We start from the raw sequence: 25,542 nt of genomic DNA on the forward strand, positions 1-25,542 counted from the left end.
TTCTTTCTTTCTTTCTTTCTTTCTTTCTTTCTTTCTTTCTTTCTTTCTTTCTTTCTTCTCTCTCTCTCTCTCGGAGGACCTGGGCCCTAGGACCATGCCTCAGGACTACCTTGCATGATGACACCTTGCTGTCCCCAGTCCACCTGGCCGTGCTGCTGCTCCAGTTTCAACTGTTCTGCCTGCGGCTATGGAACCCTGACCTGTTCACCGGACGTGCTACCTGTCCCAGACCTGCTGTTTTCAACTCTCTAGAGACAGCAGGAGCGGTAGAGATAGTCTCAATGATCGGCTATGAAAAGCCAACTGACATTTACTCCTGAGGTGCTGACCTGTTGCACCCTCGACAACTACTGTGATTATTACTATTTGACCATGCTGGTCATTTATGAACATTTGAACATCTTGGCCATGTTCTGTTATAATCTCCACCGGGCACAGCCAGAAGAGGACTGGCCACCCCTCATAGCCTGGTCCCTCTCTAGGTTTCTTCCTAGATTTTGGCCTTTCAAGGGAGTTTTTCCTAGCCACTGTGCTTCTACACCTGCATTTTTTGCTGTTTGGGGTTTTAGGCTGGGTTACTGTACAGCACTTTGAGATATCAGCTGGTGTAAGAAGGGCTATATAAATATATTTGATTTTGATTTGATTTGAAGAGGGCGAATACCTTTTTTACACACGGGGGCTTTGGGTGTTGCATAACTTTGTTTATGAAATAAATTAAATAAGTATGTAATTGCTGTGTTATTTGTTCCCTCTGGTTCCCTTTATCTAATATTAGGTTTTGTTGGAGATCTGATAACATTCAGTGACAGAAATACACAAAAATAGAGAAAATCAGAAAGGGGCCAAATACTTTTTCACAGCACTGAATATGACCATGGCCAGTTCTGCTGTCGTGTGAAAGACTCAAGTCTTCAATTGCTTTAATTGAGAAATGTTGACCAAATCAGCTGTCCCAGAGCTACCGAACCTTATTCAACTTGTCAATTAATACAATATTAACACCTATGGAATTTTAACAAATAGCATGTTAAACCAGAATAAAAAACCCTGTATTGTTCTTGAAAATGTTATTTGTAGAGCCTTTAAGATTGGGCTCCTGAGTGGGGCAGCATTCTAAGGCACTGCATCTCAGTGCACGAGGTGTCACAACAGTACTTGGTTCAAATCCAGGCTGCATCACATCTCATAGGGAGTCCCATAGGGCGGGCAACAATTGGCCCAGCGTCGTCCGGGTTTGGCCAGGGTAGGCCATCATTGTAAATAAGAATTTGTTCTTTTAACTGACTTGCCTAGTTAAATAAATAAAAATATAGAACCATTCTCCATGAATGTTCTATAAAGAACAAATAAAATGGCATTTTTATGGTTCTTTATAGAATCTTATGGAACTGTTCTTTACAGCACCATAAACATTCCATGTAGAACCTTATGAACATGGTTCTTTATAGAACCTTACAAAAAAGGGTTATATATAGCACCATTATCTGCTGTGGTTAGCCTACAAGCCAAATAACCCTTATTTGGCACTATATATTACGTTTTTTTCTGTGTGTATTTATGAAAGAATAACATTATGATTGGGGGTATTTGGGCCATTTGAAAACATAAAATTAACACAAATAAAGCAAGTGACATGTGAAATGATATTGCAAAACTCTGACTCAGACTATTGCAAGTGGCCTGTGTGTCGCCCTCGCAATTTTACGGAGGACCGAAAATCACTTTGTTAAATGCTGTTAAATGCAAGCATGTTCAATCTTGAATCACTTAAATCTATTTATATTAAAATATCTAGTCCTAATGTTTTAACTATGACTCCAAATGTGACATTTCAACCAATGCATTTGGCATCATCTTCTGAATGCACGCTTATAGACCCACTCATCGTTTCATTGGGCTGTAAAAAAATATATAAAAAAATGTCGTTAGATTGAATGTGCGACAAAGAGGACGATAATGCGCAATATGCGGTCAATGTTGGTCAAAGTTTAGATGGAACCCTGACTATAATAGTGTTGTTGGGGGCGAATGAGCGCTTCCTCTCAGTCTCTCACTGCCGGTCTCTCCTGCGGTTACCGAGACGCAGGCTGGTCGTGCCACCTAAATACCTCAACCAGCTATCTGCTGCTCTGCGTTATCCCCTTTGTGCCGCGCTGTGTGATTGTTGCAGAGGATTAGGCTACTCGTTTCTACAAGGTTTTGCTCGGAGCGCAAAATTATCCGGTATAGGTGTTTTGCCAAAAAATCAACTAATTCTGAATTGAACAATGGGCTATTGCTTTTTAATTAATTTGTCCTGGTATGCTTTTAATCCTGTGCTATTTTTCAAGTATTTTAAGGAAGAATGGAAATCGATTCAAGTAAGGACGAATTACGATAGATCAGAACTATAGATTACAGTAAAATTGAGTGAGCGTTCGAGTTTGATTGAAATAACTCAACATAGCCTACATTTGACCAGTTTCGCTGCACCAATATAGTGCCCGTCTTTCAAACTGCTGAGAGACTGGGGAGGTTGTCTTGCACTGAATGAGTCGCTTTGGAACGCGCGCTATCCACAGAGCGAGCCGGTGATGAAAAAGGTCGGGATTGCGATCAGTAGGCTAGCCTATATTGGAAATTAAAAACGATTTTGGAATAATGGTGAAGTGAAAATAAGAACGCCGAAGATGCAACATCTCCTTGGTAGAATACACGATGGACAAATGCCTGCCATGAATGGTAAGAAAAGCACCTGTCCGTTTTGGGTGAGGTTTAATCATTATCAAGTCGTTAGAATGGCACATTGAAAAGTCCATTAATTTGTCTAAACATACTTTCTCATGCCCTTATGCATCGTAAATTATTATCAACATGTTCTATTAATTTGTGGCAAATCATGGTGCCATTATTGGCTAAATATTTTGATGTTAGATGGAATTACTCTTGTTGTTGTTTAGGATATATTTCTGCATTATATCATTTTTCACCCGCGCCCCTACCCTAGTCGCATCCATGCCCCATTGATAGGCTATTGTAGCCTGAAACATTAACTAATATTCAACACCCATGATCAAACCGGAATGTAAGATAACAATACCCATATTCATTCAGATTTTCGATTATTTAATAGAAAGGCAAAGATACAAGTATACGTTTTTAGGGGACATATGAAAGGAGAATGGAATTGGACATGATTATTATCTTAGTAAGACCCCAGCAGATGAACGGCAGTTATTGTATGACTAACGAAGATTTCTAAATGCATGTTACTGACTATCTGGGCATGTTAACAATTTGGAGCCATCTTTGACCTTAACATGTGAACCAATTTTGCATTCTCCTGTGCATGAATGCATAATACACATGTGACCCAGACTAAAGAGTGAACTGCTTGCATGGCTGGAATTTCTGGTGACCTTACATCAATCTATTAAGATTAGTCAACTTGGGAAAGCAACACTACTGGATACTGTGTTTATGGTACTTGCAGAGTAGCCATAGTATTCACTAGTTCTTGAAAAGGACTCCCTATTTCACACATTGAAGTACTTCTGGGAAAGTAATCTGATTCAATGTGTGGAGTCATCCTGAATAGGATGGGTTCCATTTAGTGGTGTGGATGGAAAGAACACCATTGAAAAGAAACACAAAAAAATGTGTTGGGTATTGATGTAGCCCATTCTTTTTACTCTCCATTTGAAGCGCTTATGCAATTAAAGTTATTTGTCCAATTTGTACATGCCCATGCCTGCACTTGCCACAAGTCATTTGTCCAATTTGTATCAATCTAAATGTGTTTTTTTCGCGAAGGTTTAAGGGCTGGCCGATAAATGCTATTTTAAGGTATGGTTCCATAAACCGGTATGGATTTTTACAATACCAACTACAGTGCCTTGCGAAAGTATTCTGCCCCCTTGAACTTTGCGACGTTTTGCCACATTTCAGGCTTCAAACATAAAGATATAAAACTGTATTTTTTTGTGAAGAATCAACAACAAGTGGGACACAATCATGAAGTGGAACAACATTTATTGGATATTTCAAACTTTTTGAACAAATCAAAAACTGAAAAATTGTCCGTGCAAAATTATTCAGCCCCTTTAAGTTAATACTTTGTAGCGCCACCTTTTGCTGCGATTACAGCTGTAAGTCGCTTGGGGTATGTCTCTATCAGTTTTGCACATAGAGAGACTGACATTTTTTCCCATTCCTCCTTGCAAAACAGCTCGAGCTCAGTGAGGTTGGATGGAGAGCATTTGTGAACAGCAGTTTTCAGTTCTTTCCACAGATTCTCGATTGGATTCAGGTCTGGACTTTGACATGGCCATTCTAACACCTGGATATGTTTAGTTTTGAACCATTCCATTGTAGATTTTGCTTTATGTTTTGGATCATTGACTTGTTGGAAGACAAATCTCCGTCCCAGTCTCAGGTCTTTTGCAGACTCCATCAGGTTTTCTTCCAGAATGGTCCTGTATTTGGCTCCATCCATCTTCCCATCAATTTTAACCATCTTCCCTGTCCCTGCTGAAGAAAAGCTGGCCCAAACCATGATGCTGCCACCACCATGTTTGACAGTGGAGATGGTGTGTTCAGGGTGATGAGCTGTGTTGCTTTTACGCCAAACATAGCGTTTTGCATTGTTGCCAAAAAGTTCAATTTTGGTTTCATCTGACCAGAGCACCTTCTTCCACATGTTTGGTGTGTCTCCCAGGTGGCTTGTGGCAAACTTTAAACAACACTTTTTATGGATATCTTTAAGAAATGGCTTTCTTCTTGCCACTCTTCCATAAAGGCCAGATTTGTGCAATATACGACTGATTGTTGTCCTATGGACAGAGTCTCCCACCTCAGCTGTAGATCTCTGCAGTTCATCCAGAGTGATCGTGGGCCTCTTGGCTGCATCTCTGATCAGTCTTCTCCTTATATGAGCTGAAAGTTTAGAGGGACGGCCAGGTCTTGGTAGATTTGCAGTGGTCTGATACTCCTTCCATTTCAATATTATCGCTTGCACAGTGCATCATGGGATGTTTAAAGCTTGGGAAATCTTTTTGTATCCAAATCCGGCTTTAAACTTCTTCACAACAGTATCTCGGACCTGCCTGGTGTGTTTCTTGTTCTTCATGATGCTCTCTGCGCTTTTAATGGACCTCTGAGACTATCACAGTGCAGGTGCATTTATACGGAGACTTGATTACACACAGGTGTATTGTATTTATCATCATTAGTCATTTAGGTCAACATTGGATCATTCAGAGATCCTCACTGAACTTCTGGAGAGAGTTTGCTGCACTGAAAGTAAAGGGGCTGAATAATTTTGAACGCCCAATTATTCAGTTTTTGATTTGTTAAAAAAGTTTGAAATATCCAATAAATGTCGTTCCACTTCATGATTGTGTCCAACTTGTTGTTGATTCTTCACAAAAAAATACAGTTTTATATCTTTGTTTGAAGCCTGAAATGTGGCAAAACGTCGCAAAGTTCAAGGGGGCCGAAAACTTTCGCAAGGCACTGTATAAATCTATTTAGATGAAATTTTAAATAAGTTAGAAGTTCTACACATTGGATCACTTCACTGTCAGTTGTTATCCTCTGCCAAGGGATAATCTGCGGTGGAAGGTGGCCGAGCCACCTCGATGTTTGTAACACCATGGGACATCCAGAAAATGGTTCTTCTCGCGGACACCTCTGTAGCTTCTGAACAGTTTGGCCTAGAAACTGCAAGTCCCACGGGACTCGTCTGAATTCGGTACCGTCAAAGTGCCAACTTCTGTTTGTAGCGTCCGAACCGTTTGGGCTTCAAACTTTTGTGACCCTCCCCTCTAATGGCTTAGACTCTTAAGAATCAAAGGGATACTTTCGGATTCTGGCAATGAGTCCCTTTATCTACTTCCCCAGAGTCAGATGAACTCTTGGGCACTATTGGCATGCTTCTGTGTCCAGTATCTAGTTGATGACCTGCACTCTACTGTCAAACGCAAGTTCAAGAATGTGTGAAGAAAAATAATGAGCACCTTCCACAACACGTTCTCCAAACCTCCAGTTCTGCTTCTAAGATAGTTGTGGCACTGCTCCTAGATTCTCAGTCCTGCCAGAACTGTGTGTATCAGTCCACAGATGGGGTGGTCAGTACAGTATGTGTGAAGTGTTTTACAGAGGGAAGAAAGCCCTGCGAATACAGGGCCAACAATAGCTTTAATACCTGTACTGTGCATGCAGGAACACTAACTCCTTCTCTGGCGGTGCTAGCTGTTCATGGCCAGAGCTCACTACAACATCACGCCAGGCCATACAGAAGGAAAGGGAACCTCGCTATAGTGCTTACTGCGAACCCACTGTCTGCTGTTTTAAGAGATGGCGTTTGCCTCACAGGGATTAGAGGCGTGCCTCTAATTGACTTAGCATGAACCATTTTACACCATACAACTCACAATCACACTCCAAACCCATGGTGACACATGCATGGAGATCCTAGCTCAAATCACCATGATGTGGTGGAGAGGTTAAGTGACAGCCCATAAGACCAGAGCCAGATTCCGTCATTTTAAAAGGTATGCTGCCTTGTGTGTGAAACAAATGCTGGGCTTAGCCCAATCAAACTGCTAATCTCTTGGTAATCACATATTAGGTACCCCACGTGAGTTTTGTTTACATTTAAGGTAGGCAACATTGAATATGTGCCTTGTATCTTTACTGCAAAACATTCAATATACTTGCAACCATCAGGGAACTGATTTTCTTTATAAGACATCTGTATTGCTAACTCATGCATTCAACTGAATCCATCCCCTCCTCCCCATCTGTATCTTGGGTGCCTATGTGTATATACTGTAAATACAGCAGTTCTGTAAACAGTCACGTATTCTTATAATTGTCTTCAAATGATTACATTACAACCACTCTAATAAGTATACTTGATTCCTTATGCAGTTGTCATTTTTGGTCAATTGAATCGAATTGAATTACTTAATTTTTCAAGAAGATCTTCAGTATTCATTGTGAAATGTCCTGCGGGTTGGGTTGGATGGCACCGACACAGACAGGTCTTTGGGCTCTCAAATAACACCTCTCTAAGCAGCCCTTGGGCTGGGCCTCTCAGAGGATCTGCTGGCTATAAATAATGGCACATATGTTGCCATGCTTCTGGCTGACGCACGCTAAGCCCCATCCTTAGCTGCCTGCACAGTACACTGGGACACACAGTACAGAGAGCTCAATGCATGCACTGCTGTGTGGTATGACTGAGGAGCTGAGTGATAGGAATACGTGTGTGTGAACGGTGTGTGTGTGTGTGTGTGTGTGTGTCTGTAGGGTATTGGGGGGTGACATAGGCCTCAGGCGTGCCTCCCTCTATCTCTTCATCTTTCTCGTCATATTTGTCATTCTTGTTTTATCACTATAACCTCACCCTATCACTGTTGTTTTCTTCATCTCCTTTCTCTCTTACCCTCTGCCTCTCTACACCCACCCCTTCCTTTTCCTCCCACCCAGCTTGCACTCCTGACTGGCAGACTCTTAACCTGTCAGAGAAAGTGGTTACTGCCACTTTGTTTTGCCAAATATATTTCAGAGAATTTTATAGGCCCATCAGCAGAAGGAAACAATAGCATCACCATGGGACATGTAAAGACTGCTTGGTGTGCTAAGCACTGATATCATGAACATAGCATTACAGTTTTAAACCACAACACCAACCACAGGGACACACACACAATTACTATAAAAATGCTGGCCAACAGGACTGATATCAGGTGTAAGATGGGACAAAAAAAATGAATTCACAAGCTTTTCAGCTACAGGCATTCCCACAATGTCCATATACCAAGTTATAGTGAGTTAATACTTTCATTGATGGTGTAAATTCCTCCTGTAAATAAGGCATTTATAACACTTTTGATAATGCAACACCCATGAAGTTGTGATGACTGGTTTCATAAAGGGTATTATTCAAGGCCTTATGTATACCCCCTTGGAGTAATGTATTTTTGTTATAGCATGGTTGGAACAAATAACAAAGAGTAGTGTCATCTGATAGCAAAAATTTGGCTAAATATGAATTTATATCGGTCCTGCTCTAAAACGCAGCATACATTTCAAAAGAGTGACAACATTGCTGGTCCATCAAATAATTGTCATATACATTACTCTTACAGAATTTTCACTTGGGCGAGGATATTGGACAATGAAAGCCTATTGGAGGATAACGTTTATCTAGGACAGAAGAGTTTATAACTGAGTTTATAGCAGATCCCCTTATTGTATGGGACACTTTTAAATGTGACTTTAGTGGCCATACAATTCAATACTCATCTCTAAAATAAAAGCAATTTAGGTCAAAAGAGTCCATATTAACAAAGGAAATAAAATTACACGATTCACCATTCAATATTTTGAAAGAGGACGCAAAGTACTTTAAGCATATGCTTTCGTTTCAGTCTCCTTCATTTCCATTAACCAAATTCATTGTATGGATTTGTTTCGATTAATAATGTAAAACTAACATCTGTACAGAAAGACTCATGTGAAGGCCAAATTACAGAGGCAGAACTTCTTGATGTAATCAAGGCCTTTAAGTCTGGGAAAACTCCAGGGCTGGATGGCATACCAGTTGAGGTATACCAAACCTTTTTTATGTAATACTTTCATTGATGGTGTAAATGTTTTATGTTTTAACCACTCCTATGACAATTTTTTGATGATCAGATACTCAACAAGAAAGTCTGATTTAATTATTCCTGAAAGAGGGGGAAAAAAATTCTAGGCCATTTAGCAAAATGCATAGCGCATATACTGTAATTTAAAAGGTATTGTTGGATATTATTCATCCTAATCAGTTTTTTACACGGATGATGGGTTGAAGATAATATAAGACAAGTACTGGAAACTATAATATATAACACAAATATAACACTATGAAAGATCTGGGAAACCAGGCCTGCTGACTTTGAAAAGTATTTTGGTAAAGTACAACTGAAATTTATACATAAATGCCTGGAATATTTCAATTTTGGATATTATTTTATGCAATGGGTTAAAGATATGTATACAGTGCCTTGCGAAAGTATTCGGCCCCCTTGAACTTTGCGACCTTTTGCCACATTTCAGGCTTCAAACATAAAGATATAAAACTGTATTTTTTTGTGAAGAATCAACAGCAAGTGGGACACAATCATGAAGTGGAACGACATTTATTGGATATTTCAAACTTTTCTAACAAATCAAAAACTGAAAAATTGGGCGTGCAAAATTATTCAGCCCCTTTACTTTCAGTGCAGCAAACTCTCTCCAGAAGTTCAGTGAGGATCTCTGAATGATCCAATGTTGACCTAAATGACTAATGATGATAAATACAATCCACCTGTGTGTAATCAAGTCTCCGTATAAATGCACCTGCACTGTGATAGTCTCAGAGGTCCGTTAAAAGCACAGAGAGCATCATGAAGAACAAGGAACACACCAGGCAGGTCCGAGATACTGTTGTGAAGAAGTTTAAAGCCGGATTTGGATACAAAAATATTTCCCAAGCTTTAAACATCCCAAGGAGCACTGTGCAAGCGATAATATTGAAATGGAAGGAGTATCAGACCACTGCAAATCTACCAAGACCTAGCCGTCCCTCTAAACTTTCAGCTCATACAAGGAGAAGACTGATCAGAGATGCAGCCAAGAGGCCCATGATCACTCTGGATGAACTGCAGAGATCTACAGCTGAGGTGGGAGACTCTGTCCATAGGACAACAATCAGTCGTATATTGCACAAATCTGGCCTTTATGGAAGAGTGGCAAGAAGAAAGCCATTTCTTAAAGATATCCATAAAATGTGTCGGTTAAAGTTTGCCACAAGCCACCTGGGAGACACACCAAACATGTCGAAGAAGGTGCTCTGGTCAGATGAAACCAAAATTGAACTTTTTGGCAACAATGCAAAACGTTATGTTTGGCGTAAAAGCAACACAGCTCATCACCCTGAACACACCATCTCCACTGTCAAACATGGTGGTGGCAGCATCATGGTTTGGGCCTGCTTTTCTTCAGCAGGGACATGAAAGATGGTTAAAATTGATGGGAAGATGGATGGAGCCAAATACAGGACCATTCTGGAAGAAAACCTGATGGAGTCTGCAAAAGACCTGAGACTGGGACAGAGATTTGTCTTCCAACAAGACAATGATCCAAAACATAAAGCAAAATCTACAATGGAATGGTTCAAAATAAACATATCCAGGTGTTAGAATGGCCAAGTCAAAGTCCAGACCTGAATCCAATCGAGAATCTGTGGAAAGAACTGAAAACTGCTGTTCACAAATGCTCTCCATTCAACCTCGCTGAGCTCGAGCTGTTTTGCAAGGAGGAATGGGAAAAAATGTCAGTCTCTCGATGTGCAAAACTGATAGAGACATACCCCAAGCGACTTACAGCTGTAATCACAGCAAAAGGTGGCGCTACAAAGTATTAACTTAAGGGGGCTGAATAATTTTGCACGCCCAATTTTTCTGTTTTTGATTTGTTAAAAAAATTTGAAATATCCAATAAATGTCGTTCCACTTCATGATTGTGTCCCACTTCTTGTTGATTCTTCACAAAAAAATACAGTTTTATATCTTTATGTTTGAAGCCTGAAATGTGGCAAAAGGTCGCAAAGTTCAAGGGGGCCGAATACTTTCGCAAGGCACTGTAGTAACCACAGGTGTAAAATAGTAAATAATGGCTACTTCTCAGAAAGTATTAAACTGTCAAGAGGATTTACACAAGGTTGTCCATTATCGCCATGTCTACTTACTGTATTATGGCCATTGAAATGTTAGCTTTAAAATCAGATCCAACAATAATTGCAAGGGGCAAGAAAGCCACAGCTTAAAAGCAAAGTTGTCATTGTATGCTGATGATTCATGTTTTCTTTTGAATCCACAATTTAGATTCCTCCAAGGATCTTAGATACTTTTTCTAACCACTCTGGATTACAACCAAATTATGATAAGTATACTATATTACTTATTGGATCACAAAGAAATACAACTTGTGTAGTTTACCAAATAAACGGCCTGACGGTGATGTGGACATACTTGGTATTCAAAGAAATGATCTCGCTGCAATACATTTTTATAGAAAGTTAGCAACAATAGATCCGATCTTGCTACTATTGAAAGAAAAATACCTGTCTATTTGTGGAAAAATCACCCTGATTAACTCTTTAGTCATATCGTAATTTACAGTTGAAGTCGGAAGTTTACATACACCTCAGTTTCACAATTCCTGACATTTAATTCTAGTAAAAATTCCCTGTCTTAGGTCAGTTAGGAACACCACTTTATTTTAAGAATGTGAAATGTCTGAAAAATATTAGAGAGAATGATTTATTTCAGCAATTATTTATGGGGTGAATTGATCAGTGAATTATAAGAGAAATAATCTGTCGGTAAACAATTGTTGGAATGTCCTAACCAACTTGCCAAAACTATAGTTTGTTAACAAGAAATTTGTGGAGTGGTTTGAAAACGAGTTTTAATGACTCCAACCTAAGTGTATGTAAACTTCAACTGTACCTATTTGCTTATGGCCTTACCTACACCTAGCGACGGGTTTTAAATTATATGAGCAAAAAATCTTTCCCTTCATTTGGAACGGCAAACCAGACAAAATTAAACGGGCCTGTTTGTATAATTAATATGGGCAGATTAAATATTAAAGCATTAAACCTCTCACTAAACGCTTCAGTCATACAAAAGTTGTATTTATTAAATCCAAACTGGTACTCTAGCAAATTAGTAAGAATGTCTCACTGAATGTTCAAGAATGGCCTTTTTCCCTTCATTCAGATTACAACCTCTCACTTTCAGTTCATTTCAAATGCAATCTCATCTATACATGTATATATTTACAAAACATTACATAGGGGATTGGAAATGATGCAGACAGTCACATTGATGGAAGCTACAATCTTTCTGCAAAATTAAAGCTGATCTACCCCATTAAAAACGTAAAACAAATGTAGCCACCTTAAAGGAGACTTTTTATATCCATACACTGCCTTTCGCGTTCCATATTTCTAAGCAGTTTGTCAAAGCTGAGCTCTTGTGCATTGGCACAAATTATTTATCATGGTGTATATTAGTGATAGTGCAGAGATGACATCCTCCCTTCATTTTAACTCTCTAAAGTGTTATGTGCTGTGAAGATATACAATGCCTTCGGGAAGTATTCAGACGCCATTACTTTTTCCACATTTTGTTACATTACAGCCTTATTCTAAAATAGATGAAATAAATACAAATCCTCAGGAATCTACATGCAATACCCCACAGTGATGAAGTGAAAACAGGTTTTAAAACTTTTGGGAAAATGTCATAAAAATAAAAAACTAAAATACCTTATTTATGATATGAGACTTGAAATTGAGCTCAGGTGCATCCTGTCTCCATTGATCATCCTCGAGATGTTTCTACAATTCAATTGATTGGACATGATTTGGAAAGGCACATGTGCATGTCAGAGCAAAATCCAAGCCCTGAGGCTAAAGGAATTGTCCGTAGATCTCAGAGACAAGATTGTGTCAAGGCACAGATCTGGCGAAGGGTATCAAACCATTTCTGCAGCATTGAAGAGCCCAAGAACACAGTTGCCTCTATCATAAATTGAAGATGTTTGGAACCACGTTTGGAACCACCAAGACTCGGAGCTGGCCACCCAGCCAAACTGAGCGATTGGGGGAGAAGGGCCTTAGTCAGGGAGGTGACCAAGAACCCGATGGCCACTCTGACAAAGCTCTGGAGATCCTCTGTGGATATGGGAGAACCTTCCAGAAGGACAACCATCTATGCCGCACTCGGGCCAATCGGGCCCTTGTGGTAGAGTAGCCAGACGGAAGCCACTTCTCAGTAAAAGGCACATGACAGCCTGCTTGTAGTTTTCCAAAAGGCACCTAAAGACTCTCAGACCATGAGAAATAAGATTATCTCTGGATGAAACCTGGCACCATCCCTATGGTCAAGCATGGTGGTGGCAGCATCATGCTGTGGGGATGATTTTCAGCAGCAGCGACTGGGAGACAAGTCAGGATCGAGGACAAGATGAACGGAGCAAAGTGCAGAGAGATCCTTGATGAAAACCTGCTCCAGAGCTCTCAGGACCTCAGACTGAGGCAAAGGTTTCCCTTCCAACAGTACAACGACCCTAAGCAGACAGCCAAGACAATGTAGAATTGGCTTCAGGGCAAGTCTCTGAATGTCCTTGAGTGGCCCAGCCAGAGCCCGGACTTGAACCCGATCGAACATCTCTGGAGAGACCTGAAAATAGCTGTTCAGCAACGCTCCCAATCCAACTTGGCAGAGCTTGAGAGGATCTGCAGAGAAGAATGGGAGAAACTCTACAAATACAGGTGTGCCAAGCTTGTAGTGTCTTACCCAAGAAGACCTGCCAAAGGTGCTTCAACAAAGTACTGAGTAAAGGGTTTGAATACTTACAGTATGTAAATGTGATATTTTAGTTTTTATTTATTTTTATTTTTTAGCAACAAGTTCTAAAACCCATTTTTGCTTTGTCATTATTGTGTGTCGATTGATGAGAGAAAAAACTATTTAATACGTTTTAGAATAAGGCTCTAACATAACAAATTTTAGAAAAAGTCAATCTGTCTGAATTCTCTCTGAAGGCACTGTATGCTGTTGCTAGGATGTGTTCACTCTCATCTCTGGGTTGAGTGTTGTTTGGTGCTGTGTCATGAATGGTCAGAGTGTCCTTACTGTTGTGCTTGCCAGTGGAGGCTGCTAGCCTGAATGTCAGTCAGAGCAGAAAAGGCATTAGACTAAAAGGCTCAAGAGATGAAGTATCCCCTGCACAGCACAGACAGGCACTGCACTCAACTATATAGGCCTAGCCTGGTCTTCCTAACTGCCTTATTCGTCATGTTGGACAAGACAGCAGCAAGTCTAATTTGTCATTACAGCCACTACAATGTCTCATCATCAGCCATTTATTCTGTCCTTGGACCAGTAGCATCCCTAAAACTGGGATTAGAAGGTCATGCCTGCCAGCCCACTCCATCACCCAGTGTACAGAAACATGTATGGGTGGAGAGGGGTATTCAAACAAAGGCATGGAGGTGAATTATACACAGGACGATGTGTTTGGTTTAGCCTGGTTCCAGATCTTGCCAAATCCTATGGTTATCATCACTATTTGGCAACAGAAACCGATTTGGGACCAGGCATGTTTGGTTTGTTCCTCAGTGTCGAGCAGGAGGTCATGTGACCTCTGAGTCATCCAGAGGTGGAAGTAATAAGCCTTCTGGCGAGGGTTCAGGTGGCAGTCGAGAGATGAGTTCGGATTGGTCTGCCATATAGAAGGCTTCTGTCTACTTGAGCTCGTTAGTAAGTAAACGTCTGCAAAAAAGCATAATGAAATTGTTGCCAGCAGAGCTGGTTAGGCTGTTTTCATGTTATCCAATCATCAGCCAGAGCGTCAACTGTACGCTCCGAGAGTGAAACGAGATTGGTGGGGCTAAAGCTTAAAAGGGTGTGAACGATGCTGAATGGGTGTAGACAAAGAAGATCTCCTCACTAGATACTAAAACATTCAAAGGCCATTTTCTCAAAAGTGAGTTTACAAGTTGATCAACTTTAAAAGCAGAATTACTTTCCCATTGTTACTCAAATGCAGTGAATGATATACCATTTTGTAGCTCTGAGTCTCTACAATAAAAGAGTTTAACATGATTTTTGAATGACTACCTCATGCAAACGTCATCCTCACCCTCCATTTGGCAATCAGACCATAATTATATCCTCCTGATTCCTGCTTACAAGCAACAATTAAAGCAGGGAGCACCAGTGACTAGATCAATAAAAAATTGGTCAGATAAAGCAGATGCTAAACTACAGGATTGTTTTGTTTTCAACCAAAAACAATTCAATATTACTTTCGAAATATAGTTAATAGCCTTAAAGTTAAGGCGATCTTACAAACTTATGTAACAGTATTTATTCAGCCTTAAAATGAATAACACACATCCATAGCCACATTTTGAGATTACTTTTACTAAATGTCTTCTTATGTAATCATAGAAAGCATGCATGTTCAAGATAGCATGCAAAGGTCACAGGCATGTGGAGATCTTCACAATTCCTCTAATAACCTGTGCAGAATCTTAAACAACATTGATCACTTGCACTATGTACTTTTAATGGAATATCAACTTCAATTGAGGTCATTTGGTGGGGCTATTACATGAAGCACAGTTTTAAAACATTAAGTTGTTGTGTAAATACAAAATATCTGACATTGCGTTCCCGTTTGAAAATGTTTGTGCTTTAAATTGTTTGTAAGCGAAGTGATGAGACATTTAGATGACAACTAAAACCAAAAATCTGACAGTGTTTTTCCATTGAAATTTGGTTGTGCTTTAGACGGTTGAAAGCATAGCAATAACACATTGGGAATTCAACAAACTTCTGGCTGTCTTTTTTTGGGGTGGGTGAATAAAGGTTGAAATCTTATTGATCAATGTCTCAACCAAATATTACCCAAAGTTCCACAGTTAAATGATGTGGTGTGCCCAGTGGGTTATGTCTGCAGCCAATCAAAGCTCAATTGTGGGACAAAATGTCATAATTCCTTTGTCTCAAACCTGTCTGTGCATAGACAAACTGTGGCCAAAGCCAAATCCACTCCTTATTTATATATTTATTCATGATTCCCTGATCCCTCTCTTCTATGGACAACCCAATCCCGCAACTGACAGGTCAGCACTTAGAGAGTTAGAAACCTGCCCCAGCAGAATTGTATACTGAACAGTATTTAGTTGTTTTGTCAAGTGGAAATGTGCGGCTGTATGATTTAGTCCTTGCTGCATGCATTTCCTGTTTCGGTAATTGATTAAGATATCATCCCCCCCCCCCCCCCCCCCCCCCCCCCGCCCCTTGCTCTGTGAAGCAGAGTCCTCCAGTGCTCCTATAGTGCTGATTTCTTCGAGCAGCATGCATTCCATCACATCGTTTACACACCTAGCTATATCAATAACTTCGCTGCATCGAAGGCACTGGGTGTCTCCGGAAAACTGAGGTCAAACAATCCCAGAAATGATTTAGAGGCTAACGTATTGTTGGTGCTTTTCAATTGTTATCTGTTCTATTGAATTATGTCTGTCCATGTCTGCAATAGCTTGGAACATTTGAGAGATTTAGGCACACGGTGCATACTTACTAGAAGTTAATGTTGAGTAAACTGCTGCCTACATGTTCTCTTATTATGATTAAAGAAATTAGAGAAATTAGTTGTACTGCTGGGTTTTACAGACTCAAATGTAACAAAAGACGAAATTTGTTATAAAGAAACGTACAAATAATACATTTATGATATCAGTTATCATTATCAGTAAAACGTCAAAGATTTGGCTGCTTGGGGGGGGGGGTGAGGAGTCCCCCAGCTCCGCTAAGACCATTGACAACCATGTGTCGTTGGCAAGGGAATGGTAAATAAATATCAGAACTATTCGGCTTTAATATCATCACCTTTTGAAGAACATATTCAGAACTAAACATTTCTGATTATTCCACATTTACCTCTATCATCAGAGTTATTCAGCAAGTAACTGCATGCTTGCCATGATCAGTAAACATCAAGGACATGTATTTTCATATACAGTTTCTTCAGAAAGTATTCATACTGTACCACTTGACTTATTCCACAATTTTGTTGTGTAACAGCCTGTATAGATGGTCTTCGCTCAGTCATCTACACACAATACCTCATAATGACAAAGTGAAAACGTGTGTGTAGAAAATGTTGCAAATGTATTTAAGAATGAAATATTGAAATAACTACGTTACATAGAGTACCAGTCAAATGTTTGGACACATCCATTCATTCAGGGGTTTTTCTTTATTTTTTATTATGTTCTACATTGTAGAATAATAGTGAAGACATCAAAACTTTGAAATAACACATAATATGGAATCAGGTAGTAACCAGTGTTCAACAAATCAAGATATATTTTATATTCTTCCTAGTAGCCACCCTTTGCCATGATGACATCTTTGCACACTCTTGGCCTTCTCTCAACCAGCTTCATGAGTTAGTCACCTGGAATGCATTTCAATTAACAGGTGGGTCTTGTTAAAAGTTAATTTGTGGAATTTCATTCCTTCTAAATTCATTTGAGCCAATCAGTTGTGTTGTGACAAGGTAGGGATGGTATACAGAAGATAGCTCTATTTGGTAAAAGACCAACTCCATATTATGGCAGGAACATCTTAAATAAGCAAAGAGAAATTACAGACCATCATGACTTTAAGACATGAAGGTCAGTCAATGCGGAACATATCAAGAACTTTGAAAGTTTCTTCAAGTGCAGTCGCTAAAACCATCAAGTGCTGTGATGAAACTAGCTCTCATGAGGACCACCATAGGAAAGGAAGACCCAGAGTTACCTCTGCTGCAGAGAATAAGTTCATCACCAGCCTCAGAAATTGCAGCCCAAATAAATTCTTCACAGAGTTCAAGTAACAGACACATCTCAACATCAACTGTTCAGAGGAGACTGCGTGAATCAGGCCTTCATGGTCAAATTGCTGCAAAGAAACCACTACTAAAGACACAAATAAGAAGAAGAGACTTGCTTGGGCCAAGAAAGATTCTGAGTCTTTGTGAGATGCAGAGTAGGTGAACAGATGATTTCCACATCTGTGGTTCCCACTGTGAAGCATGGAGGAGGAGGTGTGATTGTGTGGGGGTGCGTTGCTGGTGACATTGTCAGTGTTTAATTTAGATTTCTAGGCACACTTAACCAGCATGGCTAACACAGAATTCTGCAGCAATATGCCAGCCCATCTGGATTTCACTTAGTGCGACTATCATTTGTTTTTCAGCAGGACAATGTCCCAAAACACACCTGCAGGCTATGTAAAGGCTATTTGACCAAGACCAAGAGTGATGGAGTGCTGCATCAGATGACCTGGCCTCTACAATCAAATGACCTCAACCCAATTGAGGTGGTTTAAGATGAGTTGGACTGCAGTGTGAAGGAAAAGAAGCCAACGATTGCTCAGTAAACCTGTATGTGGGAACTCCTTCAAGACTGTTGTTATTGCATTCCTAATGAAGCTGATTGAGAGAATGCCAACAGTGTGCAAAGCTGTCATCAAGGCAAAGGTTGGCTACTTTGAAGAATCTAAAATATATTTTGGTTTGTTTAACACTTTTTTGGGTTGTACATGATTCTAGATGTGTTCTTTCATAGTTTTTATATCTTCACTATTATTCTACAATGTAGAATGAGTAAGTCTTCACAAGTATTCAAGTAGTCAAAAGTTTACTATTTGGTCCCATATTCCTAGCATACAATGATTACACCAAGTGTTTGCCTACAAACTTGTTGGATGCATTTGCTTTGCTTTGTTTGGTTGTGTTTCGGATTATTTTGTCCACAATAGAAATTAATGGTAACCCATAACGACAAAGCAAAAAAATATTTTTGGAGAATTAAAAAAAAAAATCTCCCGGTGTCTGGTGGAAAGCAGACTGAACCAAGTTTCGTCTAGGATTTTGCCTGTGCTTAGCTCCATTTCGTTTTATTTCTTATCCCGAAAAACTCTCCAGACCTTAGCAATTACAAGCACACCCATAACATGACGCAACCACCACTATGCTTGAAAATATGGAGAGTAGTACTGAGTAATGTGTTGTATTGGATTTGCCCCAAACATAACACTTTGTATGAAGGACAAAAAGTAAATTTCTTTGCCAAATGTTTTGCAGTATTACTTTAGTGCCCAGTTAAAAACAGGATGCATGTTTTGGAAAATTTGTATTCTGTACAGGCTTCCTTTGTTTCACTCTGTCAATTACAGTGCATTTGGAAAGTAGTCAGACCCCTTGACTTTTTCCACATTTTGTGACGTTACAACCTTATTCTAAAATTTATTAAATTAAACATTTCTCATCAATCTACACACAATACCCAATAATGAAAAAGCAAAAACATTGTTTGTTTTTTTACATATTTGCAAAGGTAATAAAAATAAAAAACAGAAATACCTTTTTTCCATAAGTATTCATACAGTTTGCTATGAGACTCGAAATTGAGCTCAGGTGCATCCTGTTTCCATTGATCATCCTTGACATGTTTCTACAACTTGATTTGAGTCCACCTGTGGTATATTTAATTGATTTGACATTGATGGTCTCCAAGAACACAGTGGCCTCCATCATTCTTAAATGGAAGAAGTTTGGCCAAACTGAGCAATCGGGGGAGAAGGGCCTTGGTCAGGGAGGTGACCATGAACCCAATGGTCACTCAGACAGAGTTCCTCTGTGGAGATAGGAGAACCTTCCAGAAGGACAACCATCTCTGCAGCACTCCACCAATCAGGCCTTTACAGTAGAGTGGCCAGAAGAAGCCACTCCTCAGTAAAAAGGCACATGACAGCCTACTTGGAGTTTGCCAAAAGTCACCTAAAGGACTCTCAGACCAACTCTTTGGCCTGAATGCCAAGCGACACGCCTGGAGGAAACCCTGCTCCATTCCTATGGTGAAGCTTGGTGGTGGCAGCATCATGTTGTGGGGATGTTTTTCAGTGGCATGATTTTCTTCAGAGACAGGAACTGGGAGACTAGTCAGGATTGAGGGAAAGATGAATGGAGAAAAGTACAGAAACATCCTTGATTAAAACCTGCTCCAAAACGCTCAGGACCTCAGATTTGGGGCGAAGGTTCACCTTCCAACAGGACAATGACCCTAAGCACACAGCCAAGACAACGCAGGTGTGGCTTTCGGACAAGTCTCTGAATGTCCTTGTATGGCCCAGCCAGAGACCGTACTTGAACCCGATCGATCATATCTGGAGAGACCTGAAAATTGCTCTGCAGCGACTCTCCCCATCCAATCTTACAGAGCTTGAGAGGCTCTGCAGAGAAGAATGGGAGAAACTCCCCAAATATAGATGTGCCAAGCTTGTAGCGTCATACCCAAGAAGACTCCAGGCTGTAATCCCTGCTGTAAGGCTGTAAGATGCTTCAACAAATTAATGTGCAAGAAGTCTGAATACTTATGTAAGGTGTGAGGTTAGCAATCTTTTTACTACTTTAATACGCATATAAGTGAAGATGTGCCAATACTTATGCTCCCCTAAAATGGGGGGACTATGTGCGAAAAGTGTTGTAATTTCTAAACGGTTTACCCTCAAATTAAAGCACTGTAAACGCATAGCCATTGTTTGATTTCAAATCTAAACTTTTAGAGTATAGTTCCAATAATATGGAGGGCACTGTATATATCTTGAACAAGAATAAAAATGCAACATGCAACAATTTAAACAATTTTACTGAGTTACAGTTCATATAAGACAATCAGTCAATTGAAATAAATTCATTAGGCCCTAATATATGGATTTCACATGACTGGACAGGGGCGCAGCCATGGGCGGGCCTGGGAGGACATAGGCCTACTCACTTGGGAGCAAGGCCCACCCACTGGAGAGACAGGCCCAACCAATCAGAATTAGTTTTCCTCACAAATGGTTTACGGTTGTGATTCCCGGTTGGACATACTGCCAAACTCTCTAAAACAACGTTGGAGGCAGCTTATGGTAGAGAAATGATGGTGGAAATTCCTGCAGTCAGCATACCAATTGCATGCTCCCTCAAACTTGAGACAGCTGTGGCATTGTGTTGTGTGACTAAACAGCACATTATAGAGTGGCCCTTTACTGTATCCAGCACAAGGTGCACTTGTGTAATTATCATGCTGTTTTATCTGCTTCTTACTATGCCACACCTGTCAGGTGGCTGGATTATCTTGGCTAAGGAGAAATGCTCACTAACAGGGATGTAAACAAATTTGTTCACAAATAGTTTACACACACATAACCAATAATCTCTGACAAAAAAACACAAATGTAAAAAAAATGGTGGAAACAGCATTTTGGAAATAAACTCTTCAGATTCTGCTGTTCTATCGCATATGAAATTATGTCCCACAGACAAAACAGTGTGCGTTGTTTCCAGTATCTTCTTTATTGTTGTCATATCGTAAATGGATGTTGCAGTTTCACCATTAAAGTTGAGATCCGCATTAGGAGAAACGGAGCCACTGGCCGCCTTAGGCGCATTTGTTGTTGTTTTTGTTTTGTTTATTCAACGGTGGAGTGGAACTTCAGCATCAAGGTTAAAAAAAAAAATGTTTAAACGTAGTACATACTCTGCTGTTCTATGGCGTGTGCAATGATGGGCAATGATAATTAAACAGTGTTCATTATTTGAAGTAGCGTCTTTGCTGTTGGAATATCACAAACGGACTTGGCAGTTTCACTGGCATTGGATTCCATCTTTAAGTATTCCATCTTTAATGTTTTGCCTATCAGAAGTGTAACCTGATGCATTTGTCTCACTTGTTAGCTCCTGTGGGATACTAAGATGGCTAACGGGGGTAAAGACATAAAAATAGATAAATTGAGCTGTGTGTCTCTCTCAGCCACCAGAGAAGAAGCCCTGTGTCAGCTCTTCCCCACTGTGGCCCTGAAATGAAACACTCTAAGCCACAGATTTACGGCGAGCTCCAGTTGGCCTTTGTGTAATTTTCTAAAGATTCATTTTGCAATGAGGGCCAGACCTTAGCCACTCAATGGCCCTACTCATTTTTAGACGCCATTGCAAAAATAGACAGAGAGAAGGAACCAAAGGCTTAAAGAGGGGAAGATATGGAATAGACAGAGGGACAGCCAAACACAGAGAAAGAGCAAGAGAAGAGAGAAGAGAGGAGAAAAAGACACTGCAAAGAGAGCAAACAAGAAGGAGCAGAAAGATTGAGAAAGGGAGGTGCAGAGTGAGATAAAGAGGAGGTACTGAGGGCGACAAAGTGATACAGAATGAGAGAGGGCCTTACTCATGAATCATTGAGCAACGTATGATGAGAAAGAAACAAGGAGAGAGTGAGATGATGAAAAAACAGTGACAGAGGAGAGAAAGAAAAATGATAGACGAGAGAAAGAATGTAGGCTGCAGCGAGTGAGAGCTGGGGAATGAGCAAGAACCATGAAATGGGGGAAGAAAGAGAGGAGTGTTACCCGGCATTGCGCAAGAGGCTTTCATTAACACAGGGCCCTATCTGAGGGGGGTACTGTGTCCATGTCAGTGTGCCACAGCTGACCCGCTTTCTGCCACACGCTGCGCCATGGCCCTTGAGCCAATTAGAGGCTCACATCGGCCCTGCTCATTTCCTTGCTCACTGCAACACCTCGGCATGCTCACTGCATGCTGAGTGAGTGTGATCTGAATGTGAAAGGAGACGCTTAAGGGGACAACGCCTCCACATGAACGCTCTCTGAACACTCTCTCTTTATCTTTCTCTCTTGACGTGAACACTCACCTCTTTCTTCCTCTCTTTCTCTTCATCGCTCTCTCTCTCTCTCTCCCTCCCTCTCATAGAGATGATAAAACATGTTGGCTACTACAGTAGCCTAATGCAGGGGAAAAGGGAAAGTTTGTTATTTTCACAATAATGCCCATATCTTAGACAGTGATTTCCTAATAGTACCAGCCAGGTTGTTCAAGATTGATGTCGAAATACCTTCAAAACCGGCCACTAGGGGCAACAGTGAGCTCTATTACGATAAAGTAGACTTGGGTTTTGCTAGGGCTTTGTTGATCAGGTTGGATGGGGAATCCCATGACTCTGGATCAGAAGGTTACGTGTTCGATCCCTGTAGTGGCATTGGCTTTCTTTGGGGTGGTTTTTAACCCTATCCCAAACTTAATCCTAACCATAACCATTTGGAATGAGTGCCTAAACTTAACCCTTAACTTCAAAATGTAGAGAAATGGAATGATGCAGAGCAGCAGGAGCAACAAATACACTTTGAAATTTGATGGTTGGAGAACGTGGATTAACTTGTTGACAAGGACAGGGAGCTCAGTATTGGTCTTGTTACTAATACTGTATACAGTTGAACAAAAAGTCAAAGTACTGTAAATTACATTCACGCGCACACACACACACACACACACACACACACACACACACACACACACACACACACACACACACACACACACACACACACACACACACACACACACACAGCTGTGTCCCAAAGGATCAAGTATAACAGCTTTGGGAGTGTGTAGTGGGAGGGAGAACAGCAGGATTGCTGGATTGGATTGCTGCATGGTTCTGCTGCTGATGCTAAAACCACTGGAACTCAGCATGGGTCTCCTGCAGAATATAGCTTCCGTCTTGTCTTTGATAACTCTCTATATAACACCCTATATTATAGCAGAAAATGACTGCCCGAAAGGTCAAGATTGGGTTTGTTTTGAAATGACTCCCCTTCTTCGATAGCACTCTCTTCTTACATAAAGCTTTTATATCGGGGAGCCATGTGGCAAGAAATGTTGTTTGGCAATTATTGGATTTCTAAAGGTCGCGGATACACTCTTAAAAACACACACACGCACGCACGGACACACACAAATACACAAGCACACTCAAACATAACCGTTGTGATGTATGAATTAGTTCTATTAGGGCTGTGTAAAGATAACGCCCTCAAACAGCAATGCAACTCTGCCTTCTTGGCAACTACATTGGCCCTTATTTATCCTAGCTGCCTGGTAACTCGAGCGGTTTGTAAAGTGGTTATCTCCTTAGGGAGTAGCTGAAATATGTCCTCCCCTCCCCTTAGGGTAGTATCAGGCAGGCCTTGGCAGAGATAAACGCTCAGGATCATTGTTGTCACCATGTTGGCGAACCTCCCATTGTTTTCTCCTGACATTGTTCACCTGTCAGGAATGCTTAGCTGCCTTTAGAGAGTTCTGTCTCCTCTCCACATGTATATAATTCACCCTGTTCTCTCTCCATGTGGCCCCCGCATGACTTTGTTCTTTGCACGTTGTCCTCAGCCATTGTATAAGGGATGAGTGGCTTCAAAACTTTTGGTTCCCCCTGCTCAAGTGCTAGCATGTTGTGTTAACTTCATTAAATTATTCAGGCAATGAATGGCACTATTTCCTCTCTCAAAGACATCAAGGATCATCTCATTCAACCTTGTTACTGAATTTGGCTCATGAAGAAGCATGATTGTATAAAATAAATAGGTCATGATAATGTTTTCTCTTAATCTCCCCAATGGATACAATTGTTTACTATATCAACAATTCAGCGCTAATATCATTGAAATGTTCAATACTTAGCATCCTTAATTAGCAGGCTTTTGTCGAGGACAACTCTATCCAGGGCATTACGTTTTTATGGCAATTTTCTCACACAGCTTCAATGTGTAATTGATATCCCGTTCACTGCATAGCCGTTCATGCCAGGCGAGCCTGAAAAGAGGACGGAAGAGCCCAGAGGACCAGCGCAGCACACAAAAAAAGAGCTTTGAAGTGAAGCTGATAGTGGAGAATTCAACCTACATACGGCTGTGAAGAAGAAACACCTGGTTGCTTTTCATGGCCCACATTTTGTGTCATTTTGTGTTTTGTGTCTCTGTTTGTGTGTTTTAGGTTATACTATCCTTTTGGGAACCAGAAGTCCCCAGAAAGATAGTAAAACAAGGAAAATTGGGACAAGTGAGGAAATGTCACTGGTCCCCACAAGGAAAAAAATAAATTTACACTTAGGGGTTAGGGTTAGAGTTAGGGTTAGGAGTCAATGTTAGGAGTTTGGGGATAAGGTTAGGATTAAGGTTTAGGGTTAGGGAAAATAGGATTTTAAATGGGAATCAATTGTTTGGTCCCCGCAAGGATAGTGAAACAAACGTGTGTGTGTGTGTGTGTGTGTGTGTGTGTGTGTGTGTGTGTGTGTGTGTGTGTGTGTGTGTGTGTGTGTGTGTGTGTGTGTGTGTGTGTGTGTGTGTGTGTGCATATATGTGTACACTCAGAGTGTCACGGCTGTCATAAGAACGGGACCAAGGCGCAGCGGATGTTGAGTTCCACAAATTTAATTCAAAGAGAAACTTAAACAAAACAAAATTTAACAATAAACGAACAACTAAACGTGGTGCACATGCACAAACAAAACAATATCCCACAAACACAGGTGGGAAAAATAGCTACTTAAATATGATCCCCAAATAGAGACAACGATTACCAGCTGCCTCTAATTGGGAATCATACAAAACACCAACATAGAAAATATAAACTAGAACACAACATAGAAATTATAAACTAGAACACCCCCTAGTCACGCCCTGACCTACTACACCATAGAGAAACAAGGGCTCTCTATGGTCAGGGCGTGACACAGTGTTTGTTTATCTTCAAGGTACACCGTTTTTTTTGCCTGGTACCACCCCTTTTTGTGTTATCGACACAGTTTGGAAAATCGTATAATTAATATTTGCATGATACAGTACCGCCTACTTAATAACTGAGTCCTAACTGCCTCACTGCAGTAATTTAGGCAAGGCCTCTTGATTGGCATGGCATGATGGCAGAATCTGACCTTTTGGTTGCTCTAAATATCAGTTGTTTAGTGAAGCGGAGACCACAGTTCGTTCCCTACTCGGGCCTTGCCTCTGGCTGTGCTTGTACTGTGGAACCACATTACTAGTCCAGCTATTAGACACA

The 25,542-nt window shown here is 40.5% G+C and overlaps 1 protein-coding gene across 1 annotated transcript in view; it reads left to right on the forward strand.

Annotated features, from left to right (window-relative positions):
• The first annotated feature begins 2,072 nt into the window (after positions 1-2,072).
• Positions 2,073-25,542, forward strand: part of LOC110529794 (leucine-rich repeat and fibronectin type-III domain-containing protein 2) — a 159,788-nt gene continuing 136,318 nt past the window's right edge. Inside the window, exon 1 of the mRNA XM_021612328.2 lies at positions 2,073-2,724. The gene's annotated coding sequence lies outside the window, so the exon portion shown is untranslated. The remainder of the gene's footprint in view (positions 2,725-25,542) is intronic.

Source organism: Oncorhynchus mykiss, chromosome 8 (assembly GCF_013265735.2).
Source record: "Oncorhynchus mykiss isolate Arlee chromosome 8, USDA_OmykA_1.1, whole genome shotgun sequence".
NCBI classification, from domain to species: Eukaryota; Metazoa; Chordata; class Actinopteri; order Salmoniformes; family Salmonidae; genus Oncorhynchus; species Oncorhynchus mykiss.